Raw genomic sequence first — 6,340 nt, forward strand, 5'->3', positions numbered from 1 at the left:
CATCTATGTCGTTGATGTAAATTAAAAAGAGCAAAGGTCCTAAGACTGAGCCGTGAGGTACCCCACTTGTAACATTAATCCAGTTTGATTGAACTCCATTTGTAACAACCCTTTGCTTTCTTGCATCCAGCCACTCTTCTATCCAATTAGCTATCTTATCCCCCACACCTATAGAGATAATTATGTGGTACATTGTTAAATACTTTCTGAAAATCCGATACACCATTTAAAACTACACCCTTACCCTCATCTACGTAAGCAGTAACCTTTTCAGAGAATGTCAAAAACTTTGTAACGCAAGATTTTCCCTTAGTGAAACCATATTAACTATCCGATAAAATTCTAAACTTCGTTTAATGACTTTGCAAAACATCTTTGAACAGACTTTTCAAAACTTTTCCCACAACTGATGTAAGACTGATGGGTCTATAATTACTGGGACAATTTTATCACCTCCCTTGAAACGAGGAGTTACATTAGCTAACTTCCAATCCTCTGGTACCTGCTCACTGTTCAAGGACGGACAAAAAATAATAATAAGTGGATACCCTTTCACTGTGGCTCTGTTTGCTTTCATTTAACCTGATATTTGCTATTTTCAACATGAATGTCACCTTATGCGATACATGGTCGTCTCTGGTTTAAAACTACAGGCAAGAGGGAGAACAGCCGTTACGTACATGTATACTCTTAACCGAATATCAATATTTTCTTTCATTTGATCTTAGGCCTTCTCATCCACAAATCTGGCAGGCTAATCGCTAAGTCACGCTCAAAACATTATACTTAACTTCAACGAGATTGCAAGTGTAAGTCTATCTGGCAATGTCAGGAGGGAAATAAGTCTCTGGTTAGTATATTTTAGGTCTTAATGAGTTAGATTGGAAGAGTACGTGAACTATCAGAAAGAATGTTAGTTTGAATTTAGTTTGTTTGTTTTTCCCTTTGAAATACTAGTTTTATAAAGACTGTTTGTTTGTAATTTAAGCACAAAGCTACACAAGGGCTATCTGTGCTCTGCCCACCACGGGTATCGAAACCCGGATTCTAGCGTTGTAAGTCTGCAGACATACCGCTGTCCCACTGGGGGGCTTTTATAAAGAATATGAGCCGAAACGAGCTCTGAGAGTTAAACATATTTGACGAGGGGACACAATACACCCAGTCAGGGGCTGGCATGGCCTAGTGATTAGATCGCTCGACTCGCAATCCTCTCTCCGAACATGCTCTCCCTTTCAGCCTTGGCAGCCTAAAAATACCACTATTCGTTAGCAAGAGAGTAACCAAGAGTTGGCGGTGGGTGCTGTTGACTAGCTGTCTCCCCTCTAGTATTTCATCGCTAAATTATGGATAACTACCTGTAGAGGACATGAATACCCCAAGGTTAATTTGCCCGAGATTCACCGTTGATGCACCAACATCGAAGTTGCCCCAACGGTTGTGAGAGGTCTCGGGACAAAAAAAAACAACAACAACAAAAAAAGCCAGCTTTTTACCCCTAACATTTATAATTTGTTTAAAAAGTAAGAGTGTTTGTTTCTTTGTTTGTTTGTTTGTAATTAAGCACAAAGCTACACAATGGACTATCTGTGCTCTGCCCACTACTGGTATCGAAACCCGAATTCTAGCGTTGTAAGTCCGTAAACATACCGCTGTGCCACTGGGGGCAAGTAAGGGTGAATCACGAAAAAGTATATCAAAAGAAATACTTCAAGGATGTGTCAACAATATGCGAACGTTGAGTGCTGACTAATGGAACACATTAGTATCTCACAAAGGCTGCCCTCTAGTTTTAAGGCGTAGGGTTTCTTTTCTTTTTAATGTTTTTCAAAGGTTCTCGCATACCCTTAAAAAAATCTCGCGTACCCTCAGGGTTATGCTACCACAGGTTAGGAATAACTGACACACGGTGCACTTCCAGTTGAAAATACCAAATTCCAAAGAAAAATTGATTATTAACTTAAGTAATTAAACACTGTCTGAGTTTTCGGAAAATCAAGGGAAATACTTTCATACTTTCAACTATGAAGGAGTATAACTGTGGCAGTCAATCCTGCTATTTAAAATATAACTGTGACAGTCAATCCTGATATGTAAAATATAACTGTGACAGTCAATCTTTATATTTAAAATATATCTGTGGCAGTCAATCCTGCTATTTAAAATATAACTGTGGTAGTCAATCCTGCTATTTAAAATATAACTGTGGCAGTCAATCCTGATATTTAAAATATAACTGTGACAGTCAATCCTGCTAGTTAAAATATAACTGTGACAGTAAATCCTGCTATTCGTTTAAAAGTAGCCACATAGGTAATGAGTACTGTTGACTGGTTGCTTTCCCTTTAGTCAACAATTTAAATTAGTGATCGCTATGCCTGATACTTAAAATATCTAATCTGGCCATTTAGTCCATTTATTGCATAAGACATGTGGCTACCAACCGTTTAAAGCTGGGGATAGATGTATATTTTTGAGGCATGATAGAAATGTATTTTTGAGGTATGACAGAAGTGTATTTTTGAGGTATGATAGATGTGTATTTTTGAGGTATGATAGAAATGTATTTTTGAGGTATGATAGAAGTGTATTTTTGAAGTATGATAGAAGTGTATTTTTGAAGTATGATAGATGTGTATTTTTGAGGTATGATAGAAATGAATTTTTGAGGTATGATAGAAGTGTATTTTTCACACACACAAAAATGAAATGTCAAATGAGACAATAATTTCACAAATATCTTTATAATCAGATACAGTCGTCTTTTTTTTCAGTTTCTAATAAATCATACAATTAGTGTCTAGGTTTAAATTGGACAAATTATCTTCACGTGTAAGCTATATCGTGACATTATCTATGTTGTTTTAAATATAATTGATACATAAAAATGATATTTTGAAAAGATGGCACTGGACGTGACATGGTTAACTTGCATATCATAAGGTCCAAGGTTCGAGCCATGATACGCTGATGAACATGGTACCTCAAAAATACACTTCTATCATACTTCAAAAATACACTTTTATCATACTTCAAAAATACACTTCTATCATACCTCAAAAATACATTTCTATCATACTTCAAAAATACATTTCTATCATACCTCAAAAATACACATCTATCATACTTCAAAAATCACTTCTATCATACCTCAAAAATCATTTCTATCATGCCTCAAAAATATACTTCTATCATACCTCAACTGATGAATGCAATATTAAGTTTCGTGTCAGTACAATGAGTGGCGGGCCCTGCATGGCCTGGTGGATAAGGCGCTCGACTCGCAATCTGATGGTCGCGGGTTCGAATCCCAGCCCCACCAAACATGCTCGTCCTTTCAAAGAGGGAAGGCTGTCAAGTGGGTTGTATCCTTGACGTAAGAAACAGCTTTAGAAACGATGGCAGAGCAAGATCTGCCATCGGCTCGACGGTCCGCAAGGACTATGGGAAAACAAACAAAAAAAAGAAAATTGTGAGTGGCCTCAGTTGCAACCCAGCTCTCATTGTTAAGAACTTAGATTATCTTAGAAACTAGCGTTTCGTAACATGGTTCAAATTTATTATTTTATTATTATACCATTTGATTAGTATCATTGTACACAGCCAAGGAAGTTGTTATGTCATTTGTCTGTTTATTTGGGTTGTTTACACGTTATAGGATCCCATGATGACTATTTAAAACTCCTATGTTTGTTCTCTCCTATCTATTTCTCGTACTCTAACGTTCAATGTTCATATCTGTAGATTGTTTTTTTTTTTTTTTGTAACCAAGAAAGCGCTAAAGGTTATTTTTTTCTCACGATAATAATGATATACCAGCTGGCTTAAACATTGGCTATTTCTACGTATCAAGATATCACTGAGAAATAGAATTCGGCTACATTTAACACATCAATCATGGTATCTGTGTATAATGATACTCTTAAACAATTGGCCCTATACAAGTGTATCATGATCTTTTATCTAAAATTCAATTACATCTAACTGGGTAATGGGTGTGATAATTTCACTGTTAAAGTCCCCCGGTGGGACAGCGGTAAGTGTTCGGAATTACAATGCTAAAATCAGGGGTTCGATTCCCCTCGATGGCCACAGCAGATAGCCCGATGTGGCTTTGCTATAAGAAAATGCTTCCCAGTGGCACAGCGGTATTTCTGCGGACTTATAACGCTCGAAACCTGAGCATAGATAGCCCATTGTGTAGCATTGTGCTTAACTTCAAACAAGCCAAACCAAAACCTGTTATCAAACCACACCAATGAAATATACTCTAAGAAACTTGGTTGTTTTGGTGTTTACATGATTCATGATAATGTAGTTTCTGTTTACTATAGGAGCCAAAAGCTTTCAATTCTGATACCAGGTGTATATAATACAAGAAGTGGTGTCTATCAATCTGACTAATTCTTCGCTGTCTTGTATGTTCACTCCTCGGTTGCGTGGTGTGCTTATTCACTGGGAAACAACTCACACCTACTTAGACTATACTGATACTTGCAGTAGTCTCAATTGTTAAAAGGTGCCATTCTAGCAAGTGCTGGTGGGTTAACCTTTTAGCTCAGCTGGTAGAGCACACACCTCATGTGCGAGAGGTTTCGTATTCGAACCAGAGGCAATGAAATATAGAAAAAGGGTTTACCACACGCATATATAAGATAACGAAAGTGACAGAATATCCTGAAAAACATGCTTATATTTTTGGCACCATTTATGATGCTGAAACTTGTTTCTTTTTTTTTTTTTTTTGGTTTAAGGTAGATTGAATCTAGCAGTTGAGCAGTGAGGTTGTTTCTATGAAAGAAGTTTCTGGGTTCAGTGCCTCAAGCCATTAACTGTCCAGCATCTTCTACTGTTTGAACCTTTTAATTCAATCATCATCGACTATAAGTTTTTAATCTTAAAATCGACATTATCATATTTTATTTCTGTCCACTACTGTATACTTTATCTACAAGTTGGCCTCCAATTTCACCTTTAACGTCATCATCTTTCTTCTTGTGATACAGACTATTGTCTTATCACTTGTTTAAACACCTAATACAAACACTTTCTGCAGGTTCCTTAAATGATTGGATTTTGCGGAGTCGTCTGATAAGTTGTGCATTTACTTTACAAACGCGATTACCACTACGTTCCAAACCAGATATGTCATTTTGTTGCTATGGTCTTCATTCTATCCATCAAAGTTCAAGCTAAGTAAAACTTTTAGTTAATATTTAGATTTATTTACTTTTTTTTCATGTTTTACTTACGTTCTTGTAGAGCACTAGGAATTACACCTCTCTTCCAGTGAAATACTGAAATTTAGGGTTATGCCTGGAGGAAATACATGTAGTAGATCATGGCCACTAGAATTCAGTTTAGATTTTGATTACTCTCCAGCATTTCACGAAGAACTGGTTTTGCATTCTCCAAGAAAAGAGTAATACTGCTACCAGAATTGTCATTCCTGGTTGCCATCACTAAGTTATAGAGATGTTGAGGAGAAGTAACTGATTATGAGAGTTTGCAGGTTCTATATAATTAATTTTCCAGCAGGAACAGATCATTGAGTATAGGAGCTGAGTCAAACATATGGGGTCAAACATAAAAAACTCAAAACCCAAATAATGCTGATGGTGCATTTGCAACAGCAATATACAACTTGTCAAGGATAAATCAGAATTTTGCATTTATAGGAGTGCAGAGATAAAGAAACATGGTGTTATAGCTATCTACTCACTAGCTAAGCCAAATTTCTGTGGTTCAAAGGCTAGGATGGCTCAACACGATTCATTACCAAAAATAAGTCAGCCGACTAATTTTTAAGGGTCTGACAAGACTTGGATAAATCTATCTGGAATTTCTAGTAGATTTCTGCATGAAGCTCTAGGTTACAGGACCAGGTGGTGCAACATCTCCTGCTTGCCATGGATGATACTGTGTAATACGTGTATAAAGGTCAACTGAAGTATAGTCAATGGGTTCTGACGTAGTGTTAAACAGAAGTTTTCCAAAAGTAAGTATTTTCAGGATAAGTTCTTTACGAGATGGATGATGGTAAAGTATAGATTTTTCAACGATTTTACTCTAATTACAGATGTGAATTTTACCTCGAGAACAGTAAGGTACACTAGCATTGTTATAAGCTTGTCTGAGTGGACGTGTAGCTGCTCGAAAATCACTGATGAGAATAGGTAACTAAGCCAAAAGGTTGAAAGAGGCATCGAACCACATACACTAGAATAATTAACGCTGGAAATGTGTACTCTTTACAAATGAATCTAAGCTCAAATTGTTTGGAAGCACCCAATGGGGAAGGATATTATTATAGTCATTCTACAACATCTACAGTGAAGCA

Source organism: Limulus polyphemus, unplaced genomic scaffold (genome assembly GCF_000517525.1).
Source record: "Limulus polyphemus unplaced genomic scaffold, Limulus_polyphemus-2.1.2 Scaffold305, whole genome shotgun sequence".
In the NCBI taxonomy this organism is placed as follows: Eukaryota; Metazoa; Arthropoda; class Merostomata; order Xiphosura; family Limulidae; genus Limulus; species Limulus polyphemus.